Source organism: Lactuca sativa, chromosome 1, assembly GCF_002870075.4.
Source record: "Lactuca sativa cultivar Salinas chromosome 1, Lsat_Salinas_v11, whole genome shotgun sequence".
Lineage (NCBI taxonomy): Eukaryota > Viridiplantae > Streptophyta > Magnoliopsida > Asterales > Asteraceae > Lactuca > Lactuca sativa.
In genome coordinates, this window is record NC_056623.2 from 115,101,817 (window position 1) to 115,124,298 (window position 22,482).

The following is a 22,482-nucleotide window of genomic DNA, read 5'->3' on the forward strand; positions in this document are numbered from 1 at the left end:
ACTAGTAAATATATTTTTGATTTTATTCTTGCAGAATATGATTATATTCAATATTTATATATATTAACATGCTTAAAGAATTATAGAACATATTATCAATACTAACTTTTTATAAATAATACATGTCTTCTTGCACTAATAATATATCAAATAATTACATTGTATGATTGTGGTACAAAGAACATTCCTGAATAATAACAAAATTCTGAAAGAATAACAAGTGTAATTCTTTAAAACATAACAAGATTATTAAAATGTGAGTATGGTCAATCTTTGATTCATTCTTCAAGCATTTCCTATCATGTCTTCAAACCATTCATTCTTCAATCAATTCCTATAAAAAAGGCAACAAAAACTAAGAATGGTTAAAAAAAATATCATATTCTTTAAGAATGACTTTACTGAACCTGTTCATTCTGTGGAAAAATATCATAGCAAATCTATTACAAAAAAAGCAAACACAGATTCTTAAAGAATCATTAACTCTAAAGTGCAATTACCATTACTGCACTACCATTATTCTGACAGAATATATATATGCCATTTTAATTTTTGGCAGAATGCATACAATATTTTAAATTGACAATGTGGGTTGTAATTCTGATAGAATGTAGCAAACATTAAAAAATTCTAACTTATTCTAATAGAATGTAATCTTCAAAGTATAAATTTTGATTGAATATAGTAAACATTAAAAAAAATGTAATTTACTCTAACAGAATGTAATCTTCAAATCAATATATTCTAACAGCGTGTTATTTTACTTATCCTATCTTGCAATGTTTTTTTATTTTTCCTTTCTTGACAAATAAACTAATTGAAATCGAATTCTATCAGAATAATATACATTCCTAGAGTGTTGATATTCACAAGTTGCACATACACTTTTTAACAAAATAAGCTCTATATACGTGCATACACTACTGTTAATTTAATATACAAGGGATAAGAAAGTTAGTTCATGATATCATCTTCCACCTTAATGTCCTTAAACCCCATAAATAAATTCTAATAAGAAGACTCTTACAAAAAAATATAATCAAAAAAACCCAAACAAACCCACTGCATCGAAATAAACATATATGCATCAAATTGATTCAATTTCAATTAATACAGTTTTCCCAAACAAATAATAATCTAATCAAATAAAACTCAACTTTCCATGGATTGTAATGAGATGTATGTGCGCTGATTTTAGAAAAGAAAAAAAGAATGAATATTTAAAATCAAATTAACCTGAATAGTAGGCGATATTTTTTTTCCTTGATTCAATCTAAATAATAAGCACATACATCCACTTTGGAACGCTTCTTCTAATTGGAAGTTTGGAATCTCTCTTCTTCAATTTACAATTAAAAAAAAGAGAAATCAACACTCAATCCAAGTTAAAAATTTGGCAGATTTCTTGTAGTTCTTACCTTATTATATACGAAGACCCATCACCTATAGGTGGTATCAGAATTTATAGGAGATAAATGATGGAGGCAAGAAGGAGGTAGAAGTAGCCGACTGTGGAGAAGGAGGAGGAAGAAATTGGGTAGAGTAATCATATGTTGATCATTATTCGGGGGAAATATGACGACAAAGCCTATAACAGCCCGGATTTCCAGGTATCTTTTATGCATATATTTTTGGTGTTTTGTGAGGGGACTCGGCGAGTTGGAGCTCAACTCGCCAAGTAGGATCGTGGTTCTGGACGCGGGTTCGCACATGGACTCGGGGAGTCCAAGGGATGGACTCGGCGAGTCCGCGCTGTTTAATGAAACCCTAATTTCTCGGGTTTGGGACCTATTTAAAGGGCCTTAAGGCCGTCATTTGTGCTCACCAGTCCCCTGAGTGAAACCCTAGCGAGTTTGAGCATTTGGAGTAAATCAAGGAGCCATTATTGACCTTGGAGGTGTTATCTTGCAAGGGAAAGGAGGCAATAGGAAAGGGGAAACAAGATGAGCCACTTCCTGAAGATTTGAGGTCCAGAACGTCACATTTGAGGTACTATCTTCGGGCCATTCTCTGTTATGTTGATGTTTATGTTGATTTAGGGCTTATTGAGCCCTTTTGTGGCTAGATCTAGTGCTTCCTTGGTCCCTTAAGTGAGTTAGGTTCTGTATCTGGACCCTTGGAGGTCCAGAGTGTCCCTTTGTCCAAGCTTTTTATGAATCCATGGGGGTTTTGGATTGAGGTCTTTGTACTTGAGGTCAAAACACCATTTGTGAGTCATGGGGTGTGTTATGAGCACCAATATATGAACTTTACGTGATGAATGAGCTTAGGAGGGCCAGATCTATGAGTGGATGGAGCGGATCTGACCTTAGAAGCTAGTTTGAGTTGATGCATGGCATGGACTCGCCGAGTCTGAAGAACAGACTCGGCGAGTAGCATGAAGATTGTCCTTAACCACTTAGTGAGTGGTCCTGCCGAGTCATGGGTTGACTCAGTGAGTCGGGGAGAGTTAGAGAGGGTTGACAGGTGGGCTGAGTCGAACTGGAACTCGCCGAGTTGTTCTTGAGACTCAGCGAGTTGAGTCGTGGTGGCCCCGCGATTCTTACCATGTGGAACTCGTCGAGTCAGGGGAGTACTCGACGTGTCAAAAAGGGAATCCTAGAGAGTTGGTGAAAACGCTTAGACTCGCCAAGTCGCTCTAGTGCACTCGCCGAGTCCGGTCAAAGTTGACCGTTGACCAGAGTTGACCAGTGTTGACTTGATAAGGGTAGTCAACCTTAGTGGTAAAAGTGTTAATTAGAGACATATGATGTTATAGGAGGATTATAGCTCGGAGGATCGAGCACGAGTGATTGCCAGAATTCGCGAGTTATCGAGATACGCGAGGTGAGTCTTCTCACTATACTTTACCTTGAGTAGGTAATCAAAGTTATGTGACAGAGTATTTGTATGCTATATGTATGTGATGTGTTGTACGGTATTATTTCTATGTGATTTATGCTGTGCATGTTTATAGAGTTGGAACCGGAAGGTTCACAAAGTTAGAACATGAGGGTTCACAGAGTTTGGGTGCACGGACCCATAGAGTTATAGCCTCGAGTGGCTAATATGTGTTATGTGTGGTATTTTGGGGAACTCACTAAGCTTTGTGCTTACAGTGTTAGTGTTGTTGTTTCAGGTACTAGCGATGACCGTAGGAAGGCGCCGACTTGATCTGTACACATGCATGGGATTTTTGATATATATATATATATATATATATATATATATATATATATATATATATATATATTATATATATATATATATGATCTTGGGATTTTGTATGATGTGAATTGGGATTTTAAACTTGATGTTTTATGAAAATTAAATGAGAAATGTTTTTATACTTTGCGAAAAATTATTTTGAAATTCACGGTGTTACAAGTTGGCATCAGAGCCTTGGTTTGAGGGATTCGAGTACACCTTCGGGCGTATTTGAACTCAAACTGAGGATTTGAGAATTATTTTCAAAAAGAGTAAAAGATTTTTGAAAACCGTAGAGCAGAGTTGTGTGTACGATCAGTCCGCGCCCGAACGGTGATTTCCCAAAATACCTTTATGTTATGTGATATTGATATTAATATGATGTATTCGCATGCTAGAGTAGGCTAGGTATTCCTATTAGGACTAGAGTGGCCTGATTTGTGATGCCTTAGCCTAGGAAGAGGTGAGCTGCTATGAGATGCTTGAGAGTGAGTAGGTAGCAGCGAGGGGCTTATGAGAGATCTATTAGAGAGTGGTCTATGCATGATAGAGTACTTGGAATTTGGGATCCGAAGAGGAGGACTTGGGGTGTATTCTGGTACGGTGCGGACAGTAGTATTGGGCCCGTACTACTGAAAGCACCGGAGCGGTGTACAGCCCAAGTAAGAATCTTTGGAATACCAAAGATCAAGGAGGAAAGAGTTGACGAGTGTGAGTATGCTTGTATGGGTTCTAATTTATTATATGTTGTATTTCAGAGGTAGATCATGGTGAGGACACGTTTGATGCCTGAGAGCAGTGGTACCACTGATGAGGAGATCCGCCGGATCATCCATGAGGAGGTGGCTGCGGCCATCAGGGCAGAGATACCGGAGATGTTTGGGTCTACTAAGACCACGCTGATTGAGACCTTTGACGAGCGTTATGCCGCTCCTTCTGAGGCTGTTGTTGCAGCGGCCACCGCAGCTATTGCTGCCGCGAGGCCGCAAGGTGGTGATGCGGTGCTGTTCCGGGAGTTCAGCAACACAAAACCACCAGAGTTTGATGGGACCCAGGATCCGGTAGCAGCTATGAGGTGGATATCTGATATAGGGTGGTGTTTCTTCACTTGCTCATCTCCTCAGCATTTGAAGGTCTGGTTTGCGCTGCACCAGCTTTGCTTGGGAGCGAAGGACTGGTGGAAGTTTGTGACGGCGCATTTCACGCCTGCTGAGATTGCGGCAGTGACCTGGGAGAGGTTCACTGCCATGTTCCGAGATGAGTACGTTCCCCAGGTGGAGAGGGAGCGTCTGGCCCAGGAGTTTCTGACCCTCAAGCAGGGTACTGAGTCGGTTACGGTGATTACCAGGATGTTCCATGAGAGGGCGATGTTCTGCCCTGAGCACGTGTCTACGGAGCAGGCACGTATGAGCCGCTATCTGAGTATCTTGAGGCGGGACATTCGGGAGTTCGTGGTGAACTCCTCGTACCGGACATTTGCCGAGCTTCAGGCAAATGCCCGGAAGAAGGAGATTGAGCTTGAGACTCAGGCCAGGGAGGAGGCGGAGTCTCAGGGGAGGGATCGGCGACCAGCACAGTCTCAGCCGGCAGCCAAGCGGGCCAAGCCAGGGAGCCAGAAGGGCCGCACTTGTGGGAAGTGTGGCAAGGGTCATGATGGAGTCTGCCGAGCGGGATCTTGCTACAAATGTGGCAAAGAGGGGCATATGGCCAAGGATTGCCCCAAGGGGTTTGCAGTGTGTTTTCACTGCAACCAGACCGGACACCGGAAGGCGGAGTGTCCGCTGTTGTGAGGAGCATCTCAGGTGTCTGCCCCTGCCACCATCAGAGCTACAGAGAGTCGGCCAATGAAGGTCGAGGCGCCGAGAGCTAGAGGGAGAGCCTTTCAGCTGACCGCGTAGGAGGTCCGCGCTGCACCCGATGTTGTGGCTGGTATGTTTTCTTTCGTGTATTTATTTTGATGCTGAGATATTATGCTTATATTATGTTATGCGTAGGTACTTTCCTTGTGAACTCTGTACCTGCTTTAGTGTTATTTGACTCGGGTGCGAGTCGGTCTTTTGTGTCTTTGGCCTTTAGTCAGCATATCAGTGTTAGTCGTGAGGCGTTGAGTCGGCCTCTGAGAGTTTCCATAGCTGATGAGAGAGTGATTTATGCCACGGAGGTTCTTCGGGGATGCGTGTTAAAGATTTTCGATGTTGAGTTTCCGATTGATCTGGTTCCTATTGCGATGGGAGATGTCTGTGTCATTGTGGGCATGGACTGGTTGAGCAGATTCGGCGCAGTTATCGACTGCGAGCGTCAGCTGGTGACCATACGAGACCCTAGTGGGGTGTTCTTTCGGTGTACGGCGAGGTTACACGTTCGAGATCAGCGTTTTGTTCGGCCGCTAGGGCGAGGCAGTGTCTACAGCAGGGCTGTAAGGGTTTTGTGGCTAATGTGATGGATACGCGGGTGGATTCCGAGAGGCCGAGTTCAGTTGAGGAGGTTCCGGTGGTGCGTGAGTTCCCAGATGTTTTTCCCGAGGAGTTTCCGGGTGTGCCTCCTGTGAGGCAAGTAGAGCTCAGTATCGATTTGGTTCCGGGCGCCGTGCCTATCGCTAAGGTGCCGTATCGCCTTGCACCTCCATAGATGCAAGAGTTATCCTCGCAGCTTTAGGAGCTGCTGGGGAAGGGATTTATTCGGCCGAGCAGCTCGCCGTGGGGAGCGCCTATCCTGTTCGCCAAGAAGAAGGATGGTTCACACCGGATGTGCATTGATTACCGGGAGTTGAGCAAGCTAACGGTCAAGAACCGTTACCCGTTACCGAGGATCGACGATTTGTTCGATCAGTTGCAAGGTGCATCTTGGTTCTCCAAGATCGATTTGAGGTCTGGATATCATCAGGTGAGAGTACGGGATAAGGACGTCCAGAAGACAGCGTTCAGGACGCGTTATGGGCATTATGAGTTTGTGGTGATGCCTTTTGGGCTCACCAATGCCCCGGCGGTGTTCATGGATCTCATGAACCGAGTATGTAGGCCAATGTTGGATCGGTCGGTGATTGTATTTATCGATGACATTCTGGTATATTCGAGATCTAGAGAGCAGCATGAGGAGCATTTGAGAGAGGTTCTTGGAGTTCTGAGATCGGAGAAGCTTTATGCCAAATTCTCCAAGTGTGGTTTCTGGTTGCGGGAGGTCCAGTTCTTAGGAAATCTTGTTAACCAGGAAGGGATATTGGTCGATCCGGCCAAGGTTGAGGCGGTGATGAGTTGGGAGGTGCCGAAGTTACCCTCTGAGATCAGGAGTTTCCTAGGGTTGGCAGGGCATTATCAGAGATTTATCAAGGATTTCTCCAAGATTGCAGTGCCACTCACCAGATTGACCCGAAAGGGTGTTGCTTTTTCATGGCGCCCCGAGCAGCAGGCCTCCTTTGAGACACTTCGCCAAAGGTTGTGCGAAGCCCCGGTGTTAGCCTTCCCGGAAGGGATGGAGGACTTTGTGGTGTACTGTGATGCATCGATCTTGGGGTTGGGAGCGGTGCTGATGCAGAGAGGGCATGTGATAGCATATGCATCGAGGTAGCTGAAGCCTCATGAGACGAGATATCCCACCCATGATCTAGAGTTGGGGGCAGTGGTGTTCTCCCTCAAGATTTGGCGTCACTACTTATATGGGGTTCGGTGTACGATATACACGGACCATAAGAGTTTTAAAGTATTTGATGGATCAGCCCAACCTAAATATGCGTTAGAGAAGGTGGTTGGATGTGGTCAAGGATTATGATTGTGAGATCCTGTACCACCCAGGCAAGGCTAATGTGGTAGCCGATGCATTGAGACGCAGGGCGGAGAGCACTCCGCTGCGGGAGGTATGTTTGAGATTGACCGTGATAGCTTCGGTATTGGACGCCATTCGTGAGGCACAGGCCGAGGCTGTGCAACCTGAGATGCAGAAGAGGGAACGGGTTGTTGGTTTGGTTTCAGAGTTCGTTACCGATGGTCGGGGGCTTATGACATTTCAGGGGCGTATCTGGGTGCCGTTTGTGGGAGGAACGCGTACCATTTTGATGGAGGAGGCTCATCGGTCGAAATTTTCGATCCATCCGGGGGCCACTAAGATGTATTTGGATTTGAGAAAGGAGTATTGGTGGCCCTGTATGAAGAGGGATGTTGCGTGGTTTGTTGAGAGGTGCTTGACCTGTCGTAGGGTTAAGGCCGAGCACCAGAGGCCGCATGGCAAGTTGCAGCCATTGGAGATTCCCGAGTGGAAGTGGGAACAGATCACTATGGATTTCATCACCAAATTGTTGAGGACTGCCCGAGGAGTTAACGCAATTTGGGTGATTATGGACAGGTTGACGAAGAGCGCTCACTTCCTTGCCATCAATGAGAGTTCTTCAGCAGAGAAATTGGCGGAGGTGTATGTGAGGGAAGTGCTATCTCGGCATGGGGTGCCGATCTCAATTGTTTCAGACCGTGATATGCGTTTCACTTCCAGATTCTGGAAGAAGTTTCATGAGGAGTTGGGTACTAGACTGCATTTTAGTACCGCAAATCATCCCCAGACAGACGGTCAGAGTGAGCGGACGATTCAGACGCTTGAGGACATGCTCCGAACATGTGTGTTGGATTTCGGGGGTAGCTGGGATGCGTATTTACCCTTGGCAGAGTTTTCCTACAACAACAGCCATCATTCGAGCATTGGTATGCCACCCTTTGAGCTGTTGTATGGGAGGAGGTGTCGGACCCCCATTTGTTGGGGAGAGGTTGGGCAGAGGGTGATGGGCAGTACAGAGATCGTACTTCAGACGACAGAGCAGATTCAGCAGGTCAGACAGAGGTTGTTGACTGCTCAGAGTCGACAGAAGAGTTATGCAGACAGACGCCGGTCCGAGCTTGAGTTTCAGGTCGGCGACTTTGTTCTCCTGAAGGTCTCTCCTTGGAAAGGAGTGATTCGATTCAGGAAGAGGGGCAAGTTGGGGCCCCGATATATTGGTCCTTTCCGTGTGATCGCGAGGGTAGGCCGGGTAGCCTATCGTTTGGATTTGCCAGCAGAGTTGGGGCAGATTCACAACACTTTTCATGTGTCGCAGCTGAGGAAGTGTATAGCCGATGAGTCGGCAGTGGTTCCATTAGAGGATATCCAGGTGGATGCGAGCCTGAATTATGCCGAGAGACCAGTGGCCATCAGAGGTCGGAAAATCAAGGTTATGAGGAACAAGGAGGTACACTTGGTGTTGGTTCAGTGGCAACATCGGAAGGGATCAGAGATGACCTGGGGGCCAGAGCGTAAGATGCGTGAGCAGCATCCGGAGTTATTTTCAGAGCGAGACTTCGAGGGCGAAGTCTAGTTCTAGTGGGGGAGAGTTGTAATAGCCCGGATTTCCAGGTATCTTTTATGCATATATTTTTGGTGTTTTGTGAGGGGACTCGGCGAGTTGGAGCTCAAACTCGCCGAGTAGGATCGCGGTTCTAGACGCGGGTTCGCGCCTGGACTCGGCGAGTCCAAGGGATGGACTCGGCGAGTCCGCACTGTTTAATGAAACCCTAATTTCTCGGGTTTGGGACCTATTTAAAGGGCCTTAAGGCCATCATTTGTGCTCACCAGTCCCCTGAGTGAAACCCTAGCGAGTTTGAGCGTTTGGAGTAAATCAAGGAGCCATTATTGACCTTGGAGGTGTTATCTTGCAAGGGAAAGGAGGCAATAGGCAAGGGGAAACAAGAGGAGCCACTTCCTGAAGATTTGAGGTCCAGAACATCACATTTGAGGTACTATCTTCGGGCCATTCTCTGTTATGTTGATGTTTATGTTGATTTAGGGCTTATTGAGCCCTTTTGTGGCTAGATCTAGTGCTTCCTTGGTCCCTTAAGTGAGTTAGGTTATGGATCTGGACCCTTGGAGGTCCAGAGTGTCCCTTTGTCCAAGCTTTTTATGAATCCATGGGGGTTTTGGATTGGGGTCTTTGTGCTTGAGGTCAAAACACCATGTGTGAGTCATGGGGTGTGTTATGAGCACCAATATATGAACTTTACGTGATGAATGAGCTTAGGAGGGCCAGATCTATGAGTGGATGGAGCGGATTTGACCTTAGAAGCTAGTTTGAGTTGATGCATGGCATGGACTCGCCGAGTCTGAAGAACAGACTCGGCGAGTAGCATGAAGATTGTCCTTAACCACTCAGTGAGTGGTCCTGCCGAGTCATGGGTTGACTCAGTGAGTCGGGGAGAGTTAGAGAGGGTTGACAGGTGGGCTGAGTCGAACTGGAACTCGCCGAGTTGTTCTTGAGACTCGGCGAGTTGAGTCGTGGTGGCCCCGCGATTCTTACCATGTGGAACTCGTCGAGTCAGGGGAGTACTCGACATGTCAAAAAGGGAATCCTAGAGAGTTGGTGAAAACGCTTAGACTCGCCGAGTCGCTCTAGTGCACTCGCCGAGTCCGGTCAAAGTTGACCGTTGACCAGAGTTGACCAGTGTTGACTTGATAGGGGTAGTCAACCTTAGTGGTAAAAGTGTTAATTAGAGATATATGATGTTATAGGATGATTATAGCTCGGAGGATCGAGCACGAGTGATTTCCAGGATTCGCGAGTTATCGAGATATGCGAGGTGAGTCTTCTCACTATACTTTACCTTGAGTAGGTAATCAAAGTTATGTGACATAGTATTTGTATGCTATATGTATGTGATGTGTTGTACGGCATTATTTCTATGTGATTTATGCTGTGCATGTTTATAGAGTTGGAACCGGAAGGTTCACAGAGTTAGAACATGAGGGTTCACATAGTTTGGGTGCACGGACCCATAGAGTTATAGCCTCGAGTGGCTAATATGTGTTATGTGTGGTATTTTGGGGAACTCACTAAGCTTTGTGCTTACAGTGTTAGTGTTGTTGTTTCAGGTACTAGCGATGACCGTAGGAAGGCGCCGGCTTGATCTGTACACACGCATGGGATTTTTGATATATATATATATATATATATATATATATATATATATATATATATATATATATATATATATATATATATATATATGATCTTGGGATTTTGTATGATGTGAATTGGGATTTTAAACTTGATGTTTTATGAAAATTAAATTAGAAATGTTTTTATACTTTGCGAAAAATTATTTTGAAATTCACGGTGTTACAAAGACGGTAGTTGTAAGAAAGAAGGAGGTTGCACCGGTGGTGAGGGATGAACTCGTGAACAGAGGAGATCTGCAATAACGTAGATGCAAATGTGAAGCTAGGGTTTTAAATTGATTATCCTTATTTAAAGGGTATTAAATGTTTTAAATAATTACTAAAATTAAATATGGTAAAGATTACTATTATACCCTTTAACAATTTAATAAATATTTAATATTTGCTAATTTTTGATTGCAGCATTCAATAACACAATAGTTGTGAAAAACAAATGAACCTATCTCTCTCTCTCTCTCTCTCTCTGTATATAAATAAATATATATATATATATATATATATATATATATATATATATATATATATATAGGGTTAGGTTATATTGTTTCTAGTAACTATTGTGTGCCAGAATGCACAGATCTGGACCATCGGATGAATAGAATCAACAATCATGATCTGAGGGTCTATGATATTACAATAGGGTAGCATGTATCATATAATCACACAATTTTTATCAAAAGGGTATTTTGGACAATTATCTACATTTATAAAAGGAAATTTTCGGAATTTTAGGGATGATTAATTATCCTAATTTAAAAAAATCTGAATTTTTTAATTAATTCAATTTCAAATTTTTCCGATTTTATTCTATCAGAATATTTTTTTTGTTAGAATAATACTATTTCAACATTTTATTCTAACAGAATATTACTAAAGAAAAACAAAATTCATGAATAAGATGTTCAAATAACAAACATTCTAATATATTCTTATACATCCGAACTTAAGTACAAATTCATACATATTCTTACAGACTAAAAGTCTTATACATTTTAATATAGTTATAAAAATTCTAAAAAAATATAAACAAAAATGAATAACATTCTTAAAAAAAAATAACAACATTCCGCTAGAATACTATCGTGTGCCATGTTTTCTTCTTGAATTCTTGAATTTTGAAAGAATACTGCTGTTTTTGGATGTTGAATCTTGAAATTCTGAAAGAATATTGTTGTTTTTCTTCATTCTTTGAGAATGAAGTATCATATATCTTTTTTTCATAACTTTCCTCATCTTTTCTGCTTCATCCTAGCAACTGCACCTTAAACATACAAATAATTAATTGAAATTCTTTCAGAATACAACAATAATATTCTTACAGAATAAACTATTCTTGCAGAATGGTTTTAAATATTCTAAACAGGAATAGAAGTAATTTAATAGGATACCTATAATCAACATAAACATAAGTGGAATTATCATAAGTTCACCTTGATGTAAACCAATGACATGAATCCATGTATCTTTCAGAATGTATCTCTACATTTATTTATTCCTTTCTCTTTCCAGCAATCCAATAAATTAAAAGAAGTTCATACAACTGTGATTTAAAAAATGAAACAACATGGATGAAAAACTTGAAATTGAAATACATACATATATGTGTGGGTTTAGATCAATTTCTAAAATGTCTCAAATTTGTGAAAATCTCTTATAAACCCTTAATCAAATCTTCACCCTATATTGATTAAAAAAATCAAATACCAACAGCAAAGATTGATGTTACTCAGGTAATTAACAAATAAAGAGTTAATAAAACAACAAAAAAACATATCAAAAGGTTTAATGAAGAAAATAAAAGAAATACTCTTTGAGGCATTTCTACAAACACCTGGCGTGCAACATAGAAATCAAAATTTCTTTTAAATCACAGTTGTATGAACTTCTTTTAAAAATCATTTAAACGATAAAACTGAAGAAGATCAATGAAAGTATATGTTTAAACTATTTTAATCAAGAAAAGGAAATAGTATATGAGTTAGCATAGAACCTGTAATGGAGTAAGGTGGGAATTGAAGAAATCCTGAGCCATGCGATAAGTTTGGTTCAGTTTAGCACATAAAGTAGTGGAACTTAGATAGGTTCTAATCCTATCCCATTTGTAATGGCTTCTAACTCTTCTTTTGAGAAATCCTGAGTAATCGTCAAGCCTGTATTCCAAGAAAGATCGGCTTGGCTCAGGATGACCTGAACCTCTGATGGTTACCATATACACGAAAACCACCAACCATTAAAAGAAGCAATCCAATAAATTAAAAGAAGTTCATACAACTGTGATTTAAAAAATGAAGCCGACGATGGAGAGGGAGGAAGAAGGTGATGGTCGGCTGGCAGAGGAGCGGCAGTGAAGTTGCCTATTGAGGTGAGGGTAAAGATTTTTGAAACCGATCGTTTGAAGATAAAGATGGGAGAATAATAGGGTTTAGGAAATTAAAGAATTACCATAATTAAATATGCACAGATTACTATAATACCCTTAAATTATTTATTTAATGATTTATTATTTCCTCAATTCCTATTGGTGCATTCAGTCACACAATAGTTGTCAAAAACATTTGAACCTAGCTCTCTCTCTCTCTCTCTCTCTATATATATATATATATATATATATATATATATATATATATACTTCATGCATAATTTTTTTTTCATAACAGCATAATTATCTCTATGAGTTTTACTCTTCGGATCACATATAAAAAAAATCTCTTTCATTTTCACAAGACAGCAAATATATACCTCGTGCATAATTTATTTTTCAAAACTGCATAATTATCTCTATTTGTTTTACTCTTCGGATCACATATAAAAAAAATCTCTTTCATTTTCACAAGACAAGACAGCAAAAGTCCCTTTACATTTATTTTAAGGAAAGATACAACTCACAAGACTTTTCTCTCGTTTGTCTTCAAAACACATCAATACAAGAAAGATTATATCATTATATCATTATCATACATACTTATAAAGCTAGTATTTTTTTTCTTGAATCTTATGTATTTGTAACCCCCATAAAAATTTGCCAATACCTCATGCATTTGAAACCCCCGTACCCTTTCACCTTCAAAGTAATTAATCACACATAATCTCATTCCAAGAAAATCACACACTATAAGTTCAAAACCTCATGCATTTCAAACCCCCACACCCTTTCACCTTCATTATATATGTAGTTATATTAGTATATTTCGTACAAAAAATTGTCATTTGGTTGAAGATATTATGATTCAAAAGTTTTCATATAGTTGAAGCATTCACGATCCAAATATGATGATTTGAAGAAATGGCTTATGTCGCATCGATGATAATTGTAATACAATGAAGCTTTTCTATTCTTTCTTTATATTCAATTTCTCATTTGACCTTTATATGTGATTTATATGTATTACTCAATCTTGAATGTGACTCTCCAAACCTCAATGTTTTGCTTGGAATATCTTTCTCATTCTTCTTTTTCAAGAAAAACATTTTGATTGCAGGTTAGTGAAGAATTGTTATCAAGTTTCTATGGTTGAATGATGTTCAATAAAGAAAGAAGATTCAGAAAATTGATATTTGTTTTTTTTTTTTGTTTGAGTAAAGTAGAAGAATGTTAGTTTTTTCAGTCACACAATAGTTGTCAAAAACACAATTCAGTCACACAATAGTTGTCAAAAACATTTGAACCTAGCTCTATATATATATAAATATATATATATATATATATATATATATATATATATATATATATATATACTTCATGCATAATTTTTTTTTCAAAACAACATAATTATCTCTATGAGTTTTACTCTTCGGATCACATATAAAAAAAATCTCTTTCATTTTCACAAGACAGCAAATATATACCTCGTGCATAATTTATTTTTCAAAACAGCATAATTATCTCTATTTGTTTTACTCTTCGGATCACATATAAAAAAAAATCTCTTTCATTTTCACAAGACAAGACAACAAAAGTCCCTTTACATTTATTTTAAGGAAAGATACAACTCACAAGACTTTTCTCTCGTTTGTCTTCAAAACACATCAATAGAAGAAAGATTATATCATTATATCATTATCATACATACTTATAAAGCTAGTATTTTTTTCTTGAATCTTATGTATTTGTAACCCCCATAAAAATTTGCCAATACCTCATGCATTTGAAACCCCCGTACCCTTTCACCTTCAAAGTAATTAATCACACATAATCTCATTCTAAGAAAATCACACACTATAAGTTCAAAACCTCAGGCATTTCAAACCCCCACACCCTTTCACCTTCATTATATATGTAGTTATATTAGTATATTTCGTACAAAAAATTGTCATTTGGTTGAAGATATTATGATTCAAAAGTTTTCATATAGTTGAAGCATTCACGATCCAAATATGATGATTTGAAGAAATGGCTTATGTCGCATCGACGATAATTGTAATACAATGAAGCTTTTCTATTCTTTCTTTATATTCAATTTCTCATTTGACCTTTATATGTGATTTATATGTATTACTCAATCTTGAATGTGACTCTCCAAACCTCAATGTTTTGCTTGGAATATCTTTCTCATTCTTCTTTTTCAAGAAAAACATTTTGATTGCAGGTTAGTGAATAATTGTTATCAAGTTTCTATGGTTGAATGATGTTCAATAAAGAAAGAAGATTCAGAAAATGGATACTTCTTTTTTTTTTGTTTGAGTAAAGTAGAAGAATGTTAGTTTTTTCTTTTGATTTAAACGTATATTTATGTAACATTTTTATTTATATATTCAACCATCCAATTTTTTTTGTTTATTTTAATGTAGTTTTTCTATTTTGATTATGTTTATTTTCTATTATTTTTTTGTTGGATTATCCTACACAACATATTTACAAGAAAATATTTAAAAGATGACATAACTTTTAACATTTGATATGTAATTATGATTACTTATCATGATATGTTCTTCACGTGAAAGTAATTTATCCATATTACTACGACAAGAATTACATATGACATTTATGAAAATATATATTATATGTGATTTGTTTAACATATATATGCACATATGCATGTTATAAATTTATAATTAAATATCTTTATGTTTAATACTTGAAGGGGTTAAAATGATGCATCAAAATCAATTATTTAGAATAATAATAATAATAATAATAATAATAATAATAATAATAATAATAACAATAATACTAATAATAATAATAATAATAATAATAATAATAATAATAAATACACATTTTCAAGTACTATATTCATTTGAAACTCACACAACAACTCAAATGTTTTCTAATTTATGTATATTTATTAGTTACAACTCAAGAGTTTTTAACTTATGATTATTAATTAGTAATCACTAATAACTTTTTATTTTCCTTTCTTTTATAAGGTTGTAAAGTTTTCCTCCTTTAAAACATTAATATATTTGAAGAGATTTGTGATTTAAATATGAAAAGTTAATATAAATGTTATAATAAATATTTTAGTGTTTTTATGTTATTAAAAATTATAGTGTTTATTTTTCATATTTTTTTTATTCGTTGTGTATATATATCTTTTTAAATACAAATGTTACATATGATGTTTTTGTATTTTTATATTACTAAAAATTGTAGTTCATATTTTTGTTTATACATTTTGTTACCCATTATATATAGATTATCATATGTTTGATATATAATTTACACAATTTTAAATGGTTTATGAAATTATCAAAAAGTTGTATATATATATCACAATGACTTAAAAATTAAAACTATAATCATCATATCATATCATCATGTCATACTATATTATAAAGAAACATTTTTTTTTCTTTCACCACATTAATTTGAAACTCCCAACTTTTCATATTTCCATTAAATATACTTAATTTACTAAGTTAAATATGCTTTTAGTTGTAAACATTATCATTAATGGAATAATTTATGAGTTATCAATATGATATACTTAATTTGTTAACTTCATTATATAGTTAAATAAATAACATACATTAATATATCAAATAAGCTTAAAAATTTAGTTTAAAATTTAAAACCTAAAGTAAAATATCAAATAATATTTAAAAAAAATTCAATATATATTTTTGAACATAGTTAAAAGGAAAACATTAAATATAATAATAATAAAAGAACCTAAATTGATGAATCGAATAAACTAAAAGGTGTCTGAAAACTATAGTCTAACAATATATTTCTAACTTGCGTCTCGCAAGGCGCGAGAATTCGTCTAGTATACTTATAAATGAAACATTTTTCTTTTCACCACATTCATTTGAAGCTCCCATTCTTTTTTCCTTTCACCACATTCATTTGAAACTCCCATGAGTTTTCGGTTTTTTTCTAATAATGATTATAAGTTGGTTAATATGGTTAAATAAATATCAAACCTAAAGTGCAATCATATAAAAACTAAATTTCAATATTAAAAGAATTTTTGCTTATACTTATAAAATTATCTTTTTAACTTTTAACAAATTATACTTAATTTATTAGGTCTAACATGTTGTTGTATAAAAACCATTATCATTTTAAACCTACAACTTTTGAAAAATTTATATAAAATACTTAAATTGTTAAGTTAAATATAACCTTACAAGATCAATTGAAATATAAATTTTAGCTCAACTTAAACAACCAAAAAAATATTTTGTAAATATTTAAAAGTGATAAATTATATTGTCTTTCTAATAATGATTATAAGTTGGTTAATAAGGTTAAATAAGTATCAAACCTAAAGTGTAATCTTAATTAAACTAAATTTCAGTATTAAAATAATATTTTTTCTTCTGCTTCTAAAGCTATGACTGTAACTTTTAACATATTATACTTTCTTTATTAAATGTAATATGTTATTTTATATAAACCATTATTACTTTAAAGTCACAACTTTTGAATAGTTTGGACAAAATAAATAAATTGTTAATTTAAATCTAACATTATAGCCTCAACTTCAATAGAAATTTCAGTTCAACATAAAAACCCCAAGAATATTTTGTGAATAGCTAAAAGTGATAATTATAGTGCTAAATACAAAAACTAAATTATAATATCAATTTAACTAAAATATTTCCTAAAGATATTTTTATAATCGTTAAAAGTTTTAAAATAAGTAGCTTAAAAGAGCTTACAATAACAACAGTTAAAAATAACTCTATATATAATGATTATATTGTTATACTTAAAATAAATAAAAAATTATTAGATGTTTTAAATAATTATAATGATAGAAATTAAAACGTTAAGAAAATAAATTTTAAAAAATTAATTAACAATAACAACAACTATAAATAACATTAAATCATATATTATATTTAATTTTATTCTTATGTAACCCACGGGTAGACGTCATTCAAAAGAGTGAGATTACGAAGTTTTAATAGATTTATATATTATCATACAATTCAAGATAATTAATATATTATATCAACTTAATATATGAATTATTATATCAAATTTAACAACATAATTGTCATATTAAAAAAAACATATATTTGTAAAGATTTCAGCTATATAGATGCTTCTGCGCAATGCACGGGCATTCGCATAGTGAAAACATAAACAAAGGTCATACAATAAACACCCTAAACAACACTACCACCACACTACACACATGCACACTATTCACGTGCTTCAATGTCAGCAGTGACAAAAAAATTTTATTTTTTTTATGTAAATATCATTTCTTTAATTATGGTTTTTAATTATTATATATATATATATATATATATATATATATATATATATATATATATATATATATATATATATATATATGTTAAAGAGTTGAACTTATGTCCATGTCGATGATCTTTTCCCTCTACCAATAAGAAGACTAATGGGCGGCCATTTTTAACGTATTTGTGTTCTTCCATTATGTCACGCATCATCCAAACGTTAGCTACTTGGTTGCCTGCATCACCAATCTACCTATATATATATATATATATATATATATATATATATATATATATATATATATATATATATATATATATATATATATATATATATATATATATATACTAGGAAACTTATTAGGACCTTGATAATCACGATCCTAACGAATTGATAATTAAGCTAAGTTTTAGTGATTCTAAGAAAAACACGATTTATAATATAATTTTTTATTGAATCTTTTTCTTATGTCCACATTGTACCATGAAATTCCCAATTTTTGATTGAATATTTTTCTTATGCCTCACACTGTAAAACGTAATTCCCTGCCTACATGAATTAGGGAATAACTTTTTTTTTCTAATAATATCTCTATTGATTTCCATCAATAAAAACAAATGAAGGCAAAGTCCAAGAACCAACTCATGAACGATCATTTGGTCAACTTCTTGCATGATTTGATGCCACTATTTCTAATTATGAGCTTTGGTGTAATTACTATTATATGTGATTTCATATAAAAAATATTTTGATATACTTCCTCTTACCAATCTCCATCATTTGCATTTGCCATCAACATCTTTTGCAAGGATTGCAAGAATTTGATTAGTTTCTTCTCAATGCTTGAATCTGCTTTATAAACATAAGCTATTAGAAACAGATGCCAATCAAGACTTGTACAATTTAAGCAAGTGACTATAAAGTAAACTCATGTTGAGCACAAACAAGGGTAGAACAGTAATTACCTTAAATAAAATTCACATGTAAAGCATATGTAATAAACCTCAAAAGTTGGAATATATCATATAATATTCGACATGATAAATGTATGTAATATAAATGAATAGTCTATACAGCATGAAGAAGTGGATCTGTAATTTCATCTTCCTAAAAAATTACACTAAAAACAAGTAAAATGACAACTAAATGATGTGACATATTAGGTCAATAAATCAACAAATCAACCTATAATGGATTATAAAAAAAGTAAATGGTTAAATGTAAGAATTACAGTTACACCCAATGATTAGTTAGCAAACATATTATGTTGATCTATTCCAATTATGACATTGTATTTTGAAAATTGTTCCAGATTATAGCAGCGCCATTTAAATATAAACGAATTTCACTATCGTAATTGGATACAAATTTTAAAGTAATATGTCTTGATATAAACAAAAAATGAAATATTTTTATTAAAAAAAATAATTATTTTGTTGTTTCGTTCCAAGGTTGGTCCCTCTTGGATGGGATCACTTTTTTGTTCAAAAATTTTTCTTCCAAATGACCAATTTGCCCTTGAGCCAAAACTTTAAAAAAATAATAACAGTATACTAAAGATCAAATTTGGACCAAACCCAAAAATAAATCAATATTTTCTCTATATTCTTCAAAATTCAAAATAAAAATATGTTAAAAGATGAAAGAACCAGATTTCTATGTGTAACCTTCTTTAGTCAAAGTTGTACAATGTTGCTTTACTTGAGAACCAACTTTACTTTTGAACTGAAAGAATCATAAAAAGGGCATTGAGTGTATTTTGATGAACACCATCAAATACGAGACAAGATGATAAGAGAAGAAGCCTTTATGGTAACAACAATTTCCTTTGTAATAGGAAGATAGTTGAAGTCCAACAACTCATATCCTAATTTTTATTTTTAAAACTCCTTATTCATCACTTGGTTTGCTTATAAAAACTGAGAAATGAATTAAACCTTCATGGCTTAACCCATACTATGAAATCAAAGTAAAATAAAAATGAAACGATGATACGAACCAAATCCTAATGTGAAAGGGATGGTTGAGATGCAACAAAACAAAAATTTTCAAACCTCATCCATGATATTTCACCAAATTATATGTAACATCTAGATTCCCAGGTATATTATATTATTCATTTATTTTGAGTTTGGGGAGGAACTCGGCGAGTTGATGCTTAGACTCGCCGAGTAGGATCGCGAGTTCTAATCTGGATTAGTGACCAAACTCGACGAGTCAACTCGTGGACTTGGTGACTCCACACTGTTAAGTGAAACCCTAATTCTCGGGTTTGGGACCTATTGAAAGGCTCTTATGGCCTTCAGTTGCGGCTACCAGACCCTAGAGAGAGACCCTAAGAGAGCTAGAGCGTTTGTGATGAATGAGAGGCCATTTTTGATCCTTGTGTTGGTGTTCTTGCAAGAAGAAGGTGATCAGGGAAAGAGGGAACTACAGAGGGTGTTGTTCTGTAGATTTCAGAGCCCAGTGACTTCATATTTGAGGTATAGATTCGATCCTTCTTCAGTTTTGGTGTTAACCTTTGGAGCTAGGGTTTTCTAGACCCTTTAGGGGCTCGATTTGATGATCATTTGGTCCCTTCTCGTATTTAGGCGTTGGATCTGGATCCAAAGAGGTCCAGAGGCCGTAACCCTTTGATCTTTATGATTAATATTGGGAGAAATGAGCTTAGGATGTCATATTGAGGTTATTTCTTCAAATAGAGTCTTTGAGCCTTTGCATGAGCACCAAGTTCTGAACTTTACGTGATTATCATGCTTGGGAAGGTCAGATCTATGCATTAGAGGAACAGATCTGACCTCAGGAGGTCATTTGAGTTTGAGCATGGCATGAACTCACCGAGTCCAAGAACAGACTCGACGAGTAGGAATAGGTCCCCCGTGAATCACACAGTTGGTGACTCGCTGAGTTGGGGAAATGACTCGTTGAGTCAGAGGGGATCTAGAGGACTCGAGTTCACGACTGAACTCGCCGAGTCAAGAGTCGGACTCGACGAGTTGGGTCGGGTTGTCCCATGGTTCGCGGCTAGTGATGATTTTGAAGAGTGGAAGGTTGACTCAGTGAGTCAAGTGAGAAGCAAGGGTGAGGAGGACACACATAAACTCACCGAGTCATAATTATGGACTCGACGCGTCTGGTCAAGGTTTGACCGTTGACTTTTGTTGACTTTTAGGGTTTGGTCAACAATTGGACTTGTGGACCATTTGAAGGGTAAAATGGTCTTTTAGCATTCTTAGAGGACATGTGAGAGTCTAGTCTAGCCTAGAGAGTTGTTATTGATTAAGATGATTGTTTATGTGTTTAGGCAGAGGCTAGATCAGTGTATATGCGAGCGAGGTATTATCCGAGACATCCTAGGTGAGTCTTCTCACTATACTTTACCTTGAGTGGTAATTAGAGTTATGTGATAGAGTTATTGTATGCTATCTATGTAATGTGAGGCATTGCATTATTTATGTGTGACTTATGTTGTGTGTATATCAGAGTTAGGACCGGAAGGTCCACAGAGCTAGGACCAAATGGTCCACATAGTTAGGGCCCAAGGGCCCACAGAGTTATAGTCCTGAGTGGCTAATATGTGTTATATGTGGTATTTTGGGGAACTCACTAAGCTTCGTGCTTACGGTGTTTTGTGTTATGTGTTTCAGGTACTAGTGAGGAACGCGGGAAGGCGCCAACATGATCCGTACACACACGCGCGGAGTTTTATATATGTTATGATCTTGGGATTTTGACTTATGTTTGGATATATGAAACAATGAGTTTTATAATATTGTGAAATAAAGTGTTTTTAAAAATGTGAAAATTTGTTTGAAATTTTGCGGTGTTACAAGTTGTTATCATAGCCTTGGTTTGAGGGACTCAGATGCACCCTCGGGCGTATCTGAACTCAAACTGAGGATTTGAGGAAAAATTTTGATAATAAAATAATTTTCAAAGAGTAAAAGAGTTTTGAAACAAATAGAGCAGAGCCGTGTGTACGATCAGCCAGCGCCCGAACGATGATTTCCCAAAATACCTTTACAATAAGTGTTTTGAGATATTTTATGCTATGATATATGATGAGTTATGTTATACATGCTAGAGTAGACTAGGTATTCTTATTAGGACTAGAGTGGCCTGTTTTGTGATGCCATAGTCTAGGAGTCTTGCTGTTAGGGAAGCTTGAGAGTGATTAGATAGCAGTGAGGAGTTTATGAGAGATCTGCAAGAGAATAGCCTATGATTATTGAGAATAGAGTACTTGGGATTTGGGACCCTGGGAAGAGGACTTAGGGTGAATTCTGATGCGGTGTGGACAGTAGTATCGGGCCCGTACTACTGGAGACAACGGGTCAGTGTGCAGTCCAAGTAAGAATCTTTGGGGTACCAGAGATCAAGTAGGGTTGAGTTACCGAGTGTGAGTATGCTCGAGCGAGTCCCTGATATTTCTTATTTTGTATTTCAGATACATCATGGTTGGGACATGTTACACACCAGGGAGCAGCGGTGCTAGTGATGAGGAGATCAGTAGGATCATTCACGAGGAGGTGGTTATGGCCATCAGGGCAGAGATACCAGAGATGTTTGGGTCTATCAAGACCATACTGATAGAGACTTTTGATGAGCGATATGCTGCTCTTTCTGATGCTGCTGTTGCTACAGCCACCGCAGTTGTAGCTGCGGCTAGACCGCAG